The sequence below is a fragment of the Staurois parvus genome, unplaced genomic scaffold, assembly GCF_062004578.1.
Source record: "Staurois parvus isolate SC_StPar_1 unplaced genomic scaffold, SC_StPar_1.0 ptg001615l, whole genome shotgun sequence".
Classification (NCBI taxonomy): domain Eukaryota; kingdom Metazoa; phylum Chordata; class Amphibia; order Anura; family Ranidae; genus Staurois; species Staurois parvus.
In genome coordinates, this window is record NW_028319411.1 from 170,549 (window position 1) to 186,602 (window position 16,054).

A 16,054-nucleotide genomic window follows, 5' to 3' on the forward strand; every position below is an offset into this window, starting at 1 on the left:
CTACTTGTACATTTAAAACGCTCGCTTATTATTCTCTGTTTTATAATGATGGAGCACTATTCCCTCCACAGACATCAATGATGGAGCACTATTCCCTCCACAGACATCAATGATGGAGCACTATTCCCTCCACAGACATCAGTGATGGAACACTATTCTCTCCACAGACATCAATCATGGAGCACTATTCCCTCCACAGACATCAGTGATGGAGCACTATTCCCTCCACAGACAACAGTGATGGAGCACTATTCCCTCCACAGACATCAATGATGGAGCACTATTCCCTGCACAGACATCAATGATGGAGCACTATTCCCTCCACAGACATCAATGATGGAGCACTATTCCCTCCACAGACATCAATGATGGAGCACTATTCCCTCCACAGACATCAATGATGGAGCACTATTCCCTCCACAGACATCAATGATGGAGCACTATTCCCTCCACAGACATCAATGATGGAGCACTATTCCCTCCACAGACATCAATGATCGGACACTATTTCTCCCACTGACACTAACAATGGGGCACTAATAGTTCCCCTATTACCAAAGATAGGACATTGTTTACTCCCACTGACGCCGGGACATTTTCAGCTCCCTCTAGCCATGGCAGGGGATCCCTTAGCTATAGCTGCTTGGCTCCCATGTGATGGTGCCTGCACAGTTCTGGGGCCAACGTCACTATGAAGGGCCAGTGGCATGATACCAATTATGTTTTTAGCTGTCTTTAAGGGGGGCAATCAGCACTGCAAATGGGGCATTTTTCAAATTGATCCCCAAGTAACTGTTTTTAGCAGGGGTTCCTCGACATCTGAAAATTATTTCAAGGGTTTCACTGTTGAAAAAAGGTGAGAAAGGCTGGTCTACAGGGCATGCCACCTCTCATTGCAGCTCTGCAATAATCTCAGGAAGGAGAGCATGCTAACAAAAGAACAGAGCACACAGTAACTGTAATACATGCAGCTACACAATACCAAAAATGACACAAACCCATGGGCTCAAAGGGCTTCATAATACATCTCCATGGTCTTGGGGATGGTCCTTCCATCACCAGACTCACTCATCTTCATGGAGGCAAAGAGAGGACCTAGTATGCCCAAGCCACTCAAAGTCAGTAATGTAACCGGCTCACTGGATGACAGCACAAGGAACAGTATTCAGGACCATTAGACCCCCCCTGTGCTGCCACCACTTACATATTTTGGGACATCTGTCCAGTAAGCCGCTCATAGTTGGGACTTCGGCCGAGTATAGTTACACTCATCACAAAGACCATCAGGAGGCATTAATAAATCCTCTGATCCCAGAGCAAGCTTTCATCTTTTACATGTTCTCTACTTATTCCAGTTACTTGCTGCAAGGTGTGCTGTGTTGTTTAGGTGTTATAGCGCATACTGCATGACTAGCGCAACTAGATTTCATGTTTTATTGTTACCGGGAAACCACATCAACCCAATGAGAACGCACTGCTAACGGCGCACAAAACCACGTATATTGTCACAATGCAGAGTGTGAATCCGGCCGTACTGCACGTGTTGGGTGAATGTAAATGTCATCACTGGTAACATTTGTCATGAAGTCATGGCTGGTGGGAGGGGCTAGCAGGGTGCTGTACATAGTTCCCAGAAAACATCAGGGCCCCTCCTCAGTACTCCCCCCAAGAGTCCTCAGCCCTGATGCAATCAGTGGGCTGGCTCCTGAGGGAGTTCTGGAAATATCAATCTGCCTGGCTGTGTGGGTGTCAGTCTGGTGTAGTGAACATTCCTATGCAGATGTCTCTAGGTAACGCTGACATGTGATGTGGAGCTTCTATGCCTGAAAGAACTGAAATCCAATGAATGAAAGCAGTGGGCCAGGGACAGTAAGGTTGGGGAGAAAAGTGCTAGATGATGCCGGATGTCCACCAGCCAGGAAATGAGGAAGGCTCGGTTTAACTTCCTGCAGCTTTTAATACAAACTGTATGAATCTCACAGAGCGCAGTAGCATCAGAGTTAGATATTTCCGTAGAGGAGCTGAGCGTTTTACAACTGTGCAAGACTGAAGATAAGAGTGGAGTTCAAGTGTTACTAAACCCCGGACCCGGCATTCACTATATCCGGTCTCCCTGGACCCTGCATTCACTATATCCGCTCTCCCCGGACCCTGCATTCACTATATCTGCTCTCCCCGGACCCCGCATTCACTAAATCCGCTCTCCCCGGACCCTGCATTCACTATATCCGCTCTCCCCGGACCCTGCATTCACTATATCCGCTTTCCCCGGACCCTGCATTCACTATATCTGGTCTCCTCAGGACCCTGCATTCACTATATCCGCTCTCCCCGGACCCTGCATTCACTATATCTGCTCTCCCCGGACCCCGCATTCACTAAATCCGCTCTCCCCGGACCCTGCATTCACTATATCCGCTCTCCCCGGACCCTGCATTCACTATATCCGCTTTCCCCGGACCCTGCATTCACTATATCTGGTCTCCTCAGGACCCTGCATCCACTATATCCACTCTCCCCGGACCCCGCATTCACTATATCCGCTCTCCCACAGTACACACAGCATGGAAATACAATTATTTTAGTAAATATAAACTGCTAAATACCTTTTCTCATCAGCAATATATAGCAGTCTTATGACTTCTCTCAGTGTCTAACCCAGCAGTGGTTAAAGCTTGTAGGAGGAGTTTTCATTCTCCTCCGACTGTCCTATGAGACTACAGGACCCCTGACCCTCTGCCTGGACAATGCTGATCACATTCACTCTCCCAAAAAAAAACCTCTCTATCAATACACACCAAACTGAGCATCGGCTGCTGGTCGCCACCATCTTGGATGTTGACTTCAAGCTGTAAATCAAGTGACACACTATAGTATTCCCTGTCTCCTCCATAAAAGGTTATATAGTGAGGGGAGGGGCAGAGGAGCTGGGCCAGCACACATAGTAAAAAGGTTGGGAGAACCACAATCGGGCTCAGGGTAGGATTTCTGCTGCTGCTCCTAATTTTGAGATATGGATTGCGTGCATGCCGGAAAATAATTACACGGACAACTGTCCAGTACAACCACCTTCACATCATCTCTGTTTATTGCAGGGCGGTGCTTAACCTTTTATACATAGAAAACAATAGAGTATACGTCACTATTACGTATATACAGTCACATTCTAAAAGGCACATTTTGCTTGGTTGAAATATAGGAGAAATGTAGAAACTTGATGCTTGCTTCTCATCTCGTTATCTCTTTTCACTCCCCTTCACATTCCCAAAGTCTATGTAAAGGGTCCTTTCAGTGCGAAGGGAGGGGTTGAGAGCATCGCTCTGAGCAAAACAAGTTAAGGAGGACTGCAAAGCCCAGCAGACAAAATATATATATATATATATACTCACAACACATATATTTAGAAATATAAAAAAGTATAAAAGTAAATATGTATAAAATGTATATTTTAAACAGAAAACAGAATAGGCATTTTACCAAATCCATCACAATAGTAATTAGACACTCGCAGTAGAGGGGAGGGCTATGGTATGCAAGAAGGGAGGGGGCTGTGCTAATCACATTTTTTAGCTTCAAAGACACATTGCAGGTGAATAAAAACTAATTCACAGAAAGTAAAAACACCAGAAGTAGGCATATAAAATACTGTGTGTGCTCTGACCTGTCATTTGTTTAAGGTGGTGACAGGGTCTCTTTAACCGCTTCAATACGGATGCACGTATATATACACAGCCTGGTACTGAAGTGGTTATACCGGGACAATGGCTGAGGCGACAACCATGATCACGTATCACTTTTCAGTGCCAACGATTCTCTTTTATGTAAAAGTAATCTGAGCGACTATGCGCCGTTGGATTACTTTTCAGGTGGAAGAAGGGGGTCTCATCCCCTCCCCCCGCCACCTTTCCCGTGTATCTTGTGCAATCGGGAAGCCCGGCAAAGATGCGACCGGTGGCATCGGCTCCCCCACACACAATGGGAGGAACTGATGTTGTTCTTCCCACTATGTGAAATGAGAAACTGGAAGCAACAAGGATTCTGTCACTTCCAGCTCTGGGTTTACTCTCCGCCTGCCAGCCGGGGAAGCAGCCAATCAGACCAATCTGTGGAGAAATCTGGGGTCTGATAGAAGAGGACCTGTCATGGCCCATGTGATCATAAAGCAAGTTGTTCATCCCTTCTGATAGCAATGAAAGTGAAAAAAAGAAATAATAAAAATAAAACAACCCCCATCCCCCTCTTGCTTACATGCAAAGGTGAACACACGTGTCGGCCCTGCATGCACATGTACACAGCGATCGCACGACACATGCGAGGTATCACCGCCAACGTCACACCAATAATTCCAGCACCAAATCTCCTCTGGAACTCTCATTTGGTAACCTGTAAAGACTTGTAAACCGTTGGGTAGCTGGATGTAATCATTCACTTTTCCCTCAGGGGGTCTCTTAGGCTTGCTGATCCCTGTCTGTAATATGGATGGATGGATTTCTCCCTCTATCCTCCAGGGGGCTTTCCACTTCCTCCACCTCTCCTCTTTATTCCTCCATATTGTTGGTGACCATGAAAAAAAGAATACATATAGTGCCTTATCTTTCTGTAAAAGGTTTATTTATACTGCATAAGTACTTCACTCACATATCTATATATTAAATGTGTTTCTGAAATAGTAACCATCCTCTGTGTGTGCTCTGCACACTATCTGTACTCGCCGTGTGATTCCTAATAGCGTCGTGACGTCAGAGCCCCTCCTTTTAAACCGTTGCCTATGGATAAACTAAAGTACCGGTTTGCCGCCATTTCATTGGTGTGCGCAGTTTTAAAGCATGTCTTGTGTGGTATCTATTTACTCGGCATAACATCATCTTTTATATTTTACAAAGAAATTGGGTATTATATTGTGTTTGTGTTCACTAAAATTCATTAAAGTGTTTTTTTTCCCCAAAAATATGCTTTTGAAAAACCACTGTGCAAATACCACGCGACATAAAATATTGTAACCCCCGTCATTTTATTCTCTAGGGCCTCTGCTTAAAAAAATATAATGTGTGGGGGTTCTAAGTAATTATCTAGCAAAAAAAGAGAATTTTTCCATGTAGGAGAGGAATGTCAGAATTGGCCCAGTAGGCAAGTGGATAAATAATAAACATGTCTATACTTACCTGCGGCTTGCACAGAGCAGCCCGGATCCTCCTCTTCTCGGGTCCCCCCGCAGGCTCTCCTGGCTCATCCTGTCGGGTGCCCTCACAGAAAACAGCTTGCTATGGGGGCACCCACTGCTCCGTGTGTCCATTCACACACGGAGCCACGGCTTAGCCCCACCCTCTCTATCTCCTCATTGGCTGACTGGCTGTGATTGATAGCAGTAGGAGTCAATGGCTCCTGCTTGCTGTCTCAGCCAATGCGGAGGCAGAGACCTGGGACAGCGAGGCTGTCATTCATATTGCTGGATCTCGATGGGGCTCAGCTAAGTATTGGGGGGGATGGGGGCACTGCTGCACAAAGAAGGCTTTTTACATTCATCCATAGAATACATAAAGGTAAAAATCCTTCAGACTTTACAGCCACTTTAAGGAGAACTGCAGTGCCATCTGAAGAGCAATCCATATTTTAAGAGGACATTTGAAAGGCAGTGAGGAGGCGAGATATCACCTCCTCACTGCCTGATATTACCCTGTAATGCTGCACTCCAGCCCTGCAATTGCATGCACTGAACTCAATGGGTGAGTTTGGCAGAAGTTACCGACTGTTAAAATCTGCTCCATACAGTAAAAATGCCAAAACATTGCAGCCATGCATGCGTACAGCCCCAGCTGGCTGTATTGTGCCATGCTGAGTGGACAGTAAAACTTCAGCTCAACTTTTTGTTTTTAACACCCCCAAACCACCCACCTGAAAGAGACAATAGAAGAAACATACCCAGGTTAATCCCACCCACTGCCATTTCCTTCACTTCTGTGCTGGGAAACAAAGGCAATACTAGGTAGCCCCAGGTATGAAGAAGCATGTGACTTACCCCATGTGACCGTGCTGGGCCAATCAGCAATGTGTCATCTACAATCCCCATGACTTGAAGCTTATACTGGACTTTCCTATCAGCAGCTGAACGGAGCGGCGGAGAGGTACAAGGAAAGTCAGTATGGAGTATGCTGCTGGGGAGAAGTGCATTAAAGGGAACTTGTTGTTGCTTTGCCCTGCATAGTCTGAGCACAGACATCCATGAAGGAAGTGGGCGGTAAAATAAGTACGCGGGAGAGTCAGTCTTCCTATAACCACCTAAAACTACAAGATCCGTTTAGGTGGGCTGACCCCCAGAAGTGTCTCCTATGTCTCGGGGACGGCGCTCTCTTTCCCGGCGTAGTGTGTGGCACTTATACCGTGGAGGTAATCATGGCTGCATTTGTAATGACCTCCACCTACTTATCACAGCAGAGACTCCGGAGAGGGAAGCAGCATGAGTTACATGAACATTGCTGAAATCTTCAGCTCCCTCTGTGCGGCCGGGTCGTTCTAATATTAAATCGCATCCGTCCCACTGAGGCCATTCTGATTGACTTCGCATTCTTTCTCCACTGATATTTTAATGCGAGTGGCTGGAACCGGCAGAAATGATGTTATAGGACAGAGGACGATGGCTGGGGGACCTCACGGCGGGAATATCACATTTGTGTATTTATAAAGGACATCAAATACAATCTATCAATGACGAGGGTTACATTAGATCCAAACCCAACCTCTAAAACCTGATAACCCCTCCCCCCCCCCTCCTGGCAGCCCTTTAGCTGGGTCTTAACACCGGGAGGTGATCACTAAAAATGTGATCACGGTGATTGGCTACCACTGTGGTCACATGATAGGGATCCCATCCCTCCGTCTCCTGAACATAAACAGAGATTGGGAGTTGTTTGTGACAACTGAGAGTTGCTGGGCTGGGAGTGAGCCGGCTCTCCGACCCCTCCGCTGTCACAATACAATACGGCAGCAGGGAGGATTCCCCAATCCACCTCCAATGTGTGGATGGGGGAAGCCCTTCTTTCTTTTCTGCTGCTCACCCACTACTTTTAACTGCCTCATACTCAGAATCTGAGTCTGATAGAGAGAGATCCCCGCTACTCTCGTCCGTCATACTCAGCATCTGGAAAGCCTCCTCGCTGGTGTATCATTGTTTACACAAGTTTATGCTGCATTGCTGATGTTCACTGGTACAGATGTCTATCACTGGTACAGATGTCTATCACTGGTACAGATGTCTATCACTGGTACAGATGTCTAGCACTGGTACAGATGTCTAGCACTGGTACAGATGTTCATCACTGGTACAGATGTTCATCACTGGCACAGATGTGTATCACTGGTACAGATGTCTATCACTGGTACAGATGTATATCACTGGTACAGATGTGTATCTCTGGTACAGATGTGTATCACTGGTACAGATGTGTATCTCTGGTACAGATGTATATCACTGGTACAGATGTCTATCTCTGGTACAGATGTATATCACTGGTACAGATGTGTATCTCTGGTTCAGATGTGGATTTAACACTGATAATCTGTGACAGATATTGATCACTGGTACAGATGTGTATCTCTGGTACAGATGTCTATCACTGGTACAGATGTCTATCACTGGTACAGATGTATATCACTGGTACAGATGTGTATCACTGGTACAGATGTATATCACTGGTACAGATGTGTATCACTGGTACAGATGTCTATCACTGGTACAGATGTATATCACTGGTACAGATGTGTATCTCTGGTACAGATGTGTATCACTGGTACAGATGTGTATCTCTGGTACAGATGTATATCACTGGTACAGATGTCTATCTCTGGTACAGATGTATATCACTGGTACAGATGTGTATCTCTGGTTCAGATGTGGATTTAACACTGATAATCTGTGACAGATATTGATCACTGGTACAGATGTGTATCTCTGGTACAGATGTCTATCACTGGTACAGATGTCTATCACTGGTACAGATGTATATCACTGGTACAGATGTGTATCACTGGTACAGATGTATATCACTGGTACAGATGTGTATCTCTGGTTCAGATGTGGATTTAACACTGATAATCTGTGACAGATATTGATCACTGGTACAGATGTCTATCACTGGTACAGATGTGTATCACTGGTACAGATGTATATCACTGGTACAGATGTGTATCACTGGTACAGATGTATATCACTGGTACAGATGTGTATCTCTGGTACAGATGTCTATCACTGGTACAGATGTATATCACTGGTACAGATGTATATCACTGGTACAGATGTGTATCTCTGGTACAGATGTATATCACTGGTACAGATGTCTATCTCTGGTACAGATGTGTATCACTGGTACAGATGTGTATCTCTGGTTCAGATGTGGATTTAACACTGATAATCTGTGACAGATATTGATCACTGGTACAGATGTGGATTTTACTCTGCTGTGCTGTGACAGATGTTATTCACTGGTACTGATGTGGATTTTACACTAGTGCTGTGTGACAGATATTGAGCACTGCTAAACTGACAGATGTGGATTTGACACTGGTACGCTGTGACAGATGTGGATCACTGGTGCAGATGTGGATTTTACGCTGGTACACCGTGAAAGATGTTATTCACTGGTACTGACAGATGTGGATTTGACACTGGCAGGCCATGAGCGATGTTGATCACTGGTACAGAAATGGATGACCACTGGTACAGATGTGGCTTTTACGCTGGTAAGCTGTGACAGATGTGGATCACTGGTATAGATGTGGAATTTACACTGGTATGAGTGACAGAAGTGGATCACTGGTACAGATGTGTGTGACCACTGGTACTGTGACAGATGTGGATCACTGGTGCACTGACAGCTGTGTGGGGGACACTATGGGGTGATGTGTGTGTTTTACACAGATCGACTTCGCTTCTCACTAGCGGGCTCTGTGTGAGGAGAGGCAGAGCAAATCAACAGACTGGTGGCTTTGTGGACATCACATGATGGCTGTGATTGGACACAGACATCATGTGATCAGAAGGGCCAATCAGAGAGCTTTTCTGACATGTGGCGTTGTGCTGTGTCCATTGGACACAGGCACACGGAGAGCGCACAGCTGCGTGGCCACGTTCTGAGTGACGTTCAGGAACGTCCAATCAGAAAAGCGATGATCCCACCTGGCCGATTATGTGCAGTGGTCGGGGGGGGAAGCAGTTGAAGAATTTTGATGCACAAACACTATATAATACCCACATTTTTGGTAAAATATAAAATCTGGTGTTGCACCAAGTAAATAGATAAAAACCCGTCACGCTTTATAATTGCGCACGATTATGGAATGGCGCCAAACTACGTGATTTACAAATCTTTATAGGTGACACTTTATAAGCCGTTCCAGGTTACCAGTTTAGAGTTACAGAGGAGGTCAGGTGATAGAATTATTGCTCTCGCTCCGACATTCACGGCGATACCTCACATGTGTGATGTGATCACCGGTCATGTATGTGTATGACACCAATGCCTGCGTTCACCTTTGCACTTCAGCGAGGGGGGATGGGGGCACTTTACATTGTTTTTAATTCTTTGTTTTGTGCCCTGTACACTGACAGGTGATGACACGTTTGTGGGACATTGACAGGAGATGACATGTTTGTGGGACACTGACAGGAGATGACATGTTTGTGGGACACTGACAGGTGATGACATGTTTGTGAGACACTGACAGGTGATGACATGTGTGTGGGACACTGACAGGTGATGACATGTATGTGGGACACTGACAGGTGATGACATGTATGTGGGACACTGACAGGTGATGACATGTTTGTGGGACACTGACAGGCGATGACATGTTTGTGGGACACTGACAGACGCTGACATGTGGACAGGGACAGATGCTGCTTGGTGTCCTGGTGTGGGGGGGCTGCAGAGCTGTGTAATGGAGGAATAAAATCATCAGCTACACACATCAACTGTCACAATTTGCAGCATCCCCCCCTCCCCCCCTCACTGAGCTCTCACAGACCTCAGCTGAGGGGAACAGCTACAGAGACACGTGTCTGCTGACATTCAGAGATGGCTGTGATTGGTCACTGCCATCACCATTGGAAGGTCCAATCAGAGAGCCCATATCCCAACCCGTAATGGGCTGAGTCCGACAGGCGCAGCCATCACAGATCCGTGCTGTTGCGTGGCCCCGGGGCCGCACACAAGCGCATGTTCTGAGGGACGTACAGGAACGTCCAATCAAAACGGGGAAGCTCCCAGCCGGCCGTTTATGTACATTGGTCAGGTGGGAGGGGTTAAAGCCCCTTAAAGGTCATCAGTGTAGTGTATGGAGGAGGTCTGGTGCTGGAATTATTGCCTCATCCTGGCGTGTGCGGTGATATGTAACGTGTATCGCAATCCACATCTTCATGTGTACGGGCCCCACTGTGTGCTTTGACGTTTCAACGTGCATATATGTGGGGAGTCTCAATTTTTATTTTTTGGAGGGGGGAGGAGATGTGCTTGGGTGTAACTTTCATTTATTACTTTTATTTTTTTTTACTTTTTTCTGTGTGACAGGTTCTCTTTATTGAGACATCAAAAGTCTAAAATCCCCCGGGAGTGTCCCCTGTACTACACTGACAGGAATACAGTGCACTGCATTACATTCTATCCTGGCCTCCATGGTCAGGAGTCTGTCAATGGGGTCCCAGAAGTCATATCATCACGTCACTTCCGGGTCAGGACACCCAGGAGCCACACACAGCCCGATACACAGGAGCCACACACAGCCCGATACCCAGGAGCCACACACAGCCCGATACCCAGGAGCCACACACAGCCCGATACCCAGGAGCCACACACAGCCCGATACACAGGAGCAACACACAGCCCGATACACAGGAGCCACACACAGCCCGATACCCAGGAGCCACACACACAGCCCGATACCCAGGAGCCACACACACAGCCCCATACCCAGGAGCCACATAGCCCAACACCCAGGAGCCACACACACAGCCCCATACCCAGGAGCCACAGAGCCCAACACCCAGGAGCCACACACACAGCCTGATACCCAGGAACCACACACAGCCTGATACCCAGGAGCCACACACAGCCCGATACCAAGGAGCCACACACAGCCCCATACCCAGGAGCCACACACACAGCCTGATACCATGGAGCCACACACAGCCCGATACCCAGGAGCCACACACACAGCCCCATACCCAGGAGCCACACACACAGCCCCATACCCAGGAGCCACACACACAGCCCCATACCCAGGAGCCACACACAGCCCGATACCCAGGAGCCACACACACAGCCCCATAACCGGGAGCCACACGGCACCATACCCGGCACCATACCCAGAACCACACAGCACCATACCCAGAACCACACGGCACCATACCCAGAACCACACGGCACCATACCCAGAACCAAACGGCACCATACCCAGAACCACACAGCCCCATACCCAGAACCACACAGCACCATACCCAGAACCACACAGCACCATACCCAGAACCACACAGCACCATACCCAGAACCACACAGAACCATACCCAGAACCACAATGGTCATGAACAGTTTGCAACAAGAGAGACAACAGAGTTGATCCTGGCTGACCAGATGAACTGCAACACCCTGTGGTACAGACATAGAGGCACCTCTCTGGGATAAGACCTGGAAATGAACACATTATCATTTGTGAGTTTATTGCCTTCTTCACACCCGGCTATCACAGGCTATAACCTTTCATCAGTCACTGTTCAAACATCGCAGACCTGCCTGTTATCAGGGGCAGAGAGTGGAAGAGATGGAGTCCTTCATCTGTTTACTCACTACCTCCAGCAGAGGGCGCTGTAGCCGGGTACACACTACAAGCTTTGTTTTCATTCAACCCAGCGGACTTATTTTTGTAAAGAGTAGCGTGGATTGTCAGCTCCTGGGGCAAGGCGACTTTTGGGGGACAAGCTTCACACTATGTGACTTACCGCACGACAATCACGGCAAAACTGAAACGTTTTCAGGGCTCATGTACACTGCAGCTGCTACACTGACGTTCAGGAACTGTGGAGCAGATTTTTCAGCAGCCCCTGAACTCTCCTTTATGTCTTCCTGTGTCCATGTACACACAGGCGTTTACAGACGTTTACAGGCAGATCAGTTTAGTCGGCTTTTTTTATAACGCCCCAAAATTGCATTCAGGAGTAGATTTTACCGTCATTTCAAACGCCAAACGCTTATGAACGCTGTTAACCGCCTTTACAAGTGTTTGCGTTTAGACACTTTTTTTGACAGATCCATATCCAGATGCTGTCCAGAGCCGAATGCAAAGCATTTTCCATGTATTCCAATGGACCCGGTACACCAGCGCAGTCAGGTCCAGGTTTCGCGTGAAGGAAACAATGGTAAAACGCGCCGCATTATGATGGGATCCATAGTGACTACAACCAGAATAGACAGGTCATCTCCACACATACTGCTCTCTCTACTTCTGCTCTCTCTATTCCTCTCAAAATGTCTGAAATAGTTCATGATTTACTATTTTTCAGGGCATTCTGGGTATTTGGGAGGTCTCCTGATGCTATTGTTTAAAAACGCGTCTAAAAGCAAACACGCATAAACGCGGTATGCAAACGCGGCTAAACTGACATTTTATAACCTATGTTTTCTAGCAGTCAGTTTCCAGAGGTCAGAAGAGTTTTCCAAACACCCCGTGTACATGAGCCCTAATAATAAATAATGGCGCCTGAACCTGCGTTTTGCGATCACAGCGATTCTGCCGCAATCCCAAAATGCCCAAATGTGAAAGGAGCAGCCCTGGTTCACACATATGCCATTCTGGATGCATTTTCAAACTCACAGATTGACATGACAGGCTAGATATTATGTGCTCCTATTGAGGAGGTTCACACAGATGCCACCCACACGCATTGTGCTTTGAGTGCCATTATGGAAAGGGTTCTGTGCGAGTTTGTTGCGGTGCGTTCCAGAATCACAAGTGATAGAGCAGAGCCTCAAGAGAACATAAGTGTTCACATAGGATTGCTACTGAAAGGTGTTTTTGCATTAAAGTCTATGGGAGGTGTTTTCACATTGAAGTCTATGGGAGGGGATTTCGCATTAAAGTCTATGGGAGGCGTTTTCGCATTGAAAAAAAAAATTCCATCATTTAGGGAAATAACGATAAAAGACTAAAAAAAAAAAGCAAGACAGAAATGAAAATATTTGTTCGGCAGGAAATCTTTATATTCAGCGATAAGGCTCCAATCACAGAGTTCTCATAGGAATAAAGACCTTTATTTTAAGCCGTGGGACTGTAAGGTTGAAATATCAATCAAAATAACTCACTTAAATTAAAAAAAAAAAGAAAAAAAACCTCTTCTCCTGGTATATGAGATCTATATACTGAGGCTGCATTCACATAACTGCGGCCCCTTTAGGAAAAATCGTCAGTTGTGTTTGTCTGAGTACCAGGAGATTTGAAAAAAAAAAAAAAACAGTCACATAGAGTTCTTAAAGGGGCCATGTCCTTGTTTTTGAATTAAACCTGCAGGTGGCTGAATTTGAAAAGGACGTGGCCCCTTTAAGAAAACTTTGGAAAAAAAAAAAAAAAAGGCTCTCCAGCACCGTGATGTCATCGCCTGACCCCTCCCCCTTCCCCCCCCCCCTTTCTCCCCCCTAAGCCAGCTCTGCCAGAGTCCCTTCAGTCGCTCCTTGTACCCGGTACAGAGCAGACGTGATTGTTCCTTCTCCTGAGTTTGGCTTGCAGTCTCATCGGTTCGGATTTGATCCGATTGGCTGCACTGCCTCTCTCACACAGGTTGAAGCGGGTTTCATTATTTTCCGTAATGAGACAATTAAAGATTAAAACGTTTATTTCTCAGAAAACCACCAAAGAGGAATCGAGGGAAGGAAAACCCCCTATGGAAGGAGGGATCACTGAGCAGTCTGCAGATCCCACCACCAAGAGGCCCACCACCATGAAGAGGACTCGGGCTTTTCTGCGCGGCTGCTTCAGAGCCGTTGCTGGATGTTTACGCGCCGGCAGTAAAGTCAATGGGCGCCACCACAAGGCAGAACACCAAAATGGTATGTATTGTGGATCTAGAGAGAGACGAGGGAACTCACCTCCTCTCACTGGACCCTTTTTTCCCCCTTTTTCCCGGCTGACATTCCCATATGGACACATGTACAGGGATCCCCATAGACACTGAGGAGAGCTGACATTCCAGCAGGGATGGGGAATTCATATGGCCGGGCATGTCCGGACACGTCCCGGGGGTGGGGCAGGTAGTTTCCTCTCCCCTTCATCCCTGCTGCGGGGCTCACCTGTCAGGTGGAAGCATTGGAGGGGCAGCGCAGCCGCTTCCACACAGTGCCGCCCCCCCCCGCCCCGTGTGACCCTCCCCTCGCCCACTATCTCCCTCACCTGCGGGCCCCGGGACCAGCTCACCGCCCTCAGCAGGAGAGGAAGGAAGAGAGCGCCCGTCCCCGTCTGGTCCTGACCAGGAAGTGATGGTGTGATGTCACTTCCTGGTTACCGGTCAGAGATCCCCGCCCACTGAGGGCGGGACATATGGAATCCGATCCGATGTGCATTGCAGTCCATCCAGTGTAGTACAGGGGAGACATCCGGGGTCTATTACACCTCAGATGTCTCCATAAAGAGAACCTGTCACCAAAATACATCACAGACGGGACATTGTTCCCTATGTCATGAAAACAAATTGAGAAAAAAAAATATATATTTTTTTTTTAATTGAAAAAATTAAAATTCCACCCAATCACATAACCCCCCCTCCCCCCCAGACATATACACACGTACAAATGTAAAGGCACACGCTGGGGCGCCTACACATGAAAACGTCGGTTGCAATACACGTTACATATCGCCGCACACGCCAGAATGAGCGCAATAATTCTAGCAGCAGACCCCCTCCATACACTATACTGATCACCTAGAAGGGGCTGTAACAGTCCGTCATTTTCTGTAGTTGACGCTTTTACAGCCCCTTCTAGGTGATCAGTATAGTGTATGGAGGGGGTCTGCTGCTAGAATTATTGCGCTCATTCTGGCGTGAGCGGCGATATGTAACGTGTATCGCAACCGACGTTTTCATGTGTAGGCGCCCCAGCGTGTGCTTTTACGTTTGTACGTGTGTATATGTCTGGGGGGGAGGGGGGGGGGATTGGATGATATGTACTTGGGTGTACCTTTCATTTTTTACAACTAAAAAAATTAGCAATTTTTTTTTTAATTTTGCCCGCAGCAGGTGTAGGGAGATAGGAATTCATCATCCCTGGGCCTTAGACACTGATGACGGCTGACATTCCCATATGTATCCATGTACAGGGAACGCCATAGACACTGATGACGGCTGACATTCCCATATGTATCCATGTACAGGGATGGCCATAGACACTGATGACGGCTGACATTCCCATATGTATCCATGTATAGGGATGGTCATAGACACTGATGACGGCTAACATTCCCATATGCACACATGTATAGGGATGGCCATAGACACTGATGACGGCTGACATTCCCATATGCACACATGTATAGGGATCGCCATAGACACTGATGACGGCTGACATTCCCATATGCACACATGTATAGGGATGGTCATAGACACTGATGACGGCTGACATTCCCATATGCACACATGTATAGGGATGGTCATAGACACTGATGACGGCTAACATTCCCATATGCACACATGTATAGGGATGGTCATAGACACTAATGACGGCTGACATTCCCATATGCACACATGTATATGGATGTTCATGAATACATGTGACGCTCACATTGCAACTCCACCAGCAAAAGTATGAATATCCATATAACATTGATAAAAACATATGACTAGACATAAATATTCCTACTACATTAGTCACATGTTTACTCTCCGTGCCAATGCAAACAATCAGCTGTTGTCAGGCTGGTGTATGACCCCCCCATAGTGGGTGACCCGTATCCTGTCTGACCTCAGGGCTGATAAATGACACACTTTCTGGGTAAAACTGCCAGTAAAAAAAGGCTGTGCTTAGCT

General features: G+C 47.0%; 1 long non-coding RNA gene across 1 annotated transcript in view; it reads right to left on the reverse strand.

Annotated features, from left to right (window-relative positions):
- LOC149435084 (uncharacterized) overlaps positions 1-16,054 on the reverse strand; it is a 60,550-nt gene that overhangs the window by 26,960 nt on the left and 17,536 nt on the right. The gene's annotated exons all lie outside the window — the stretch shown is intronic.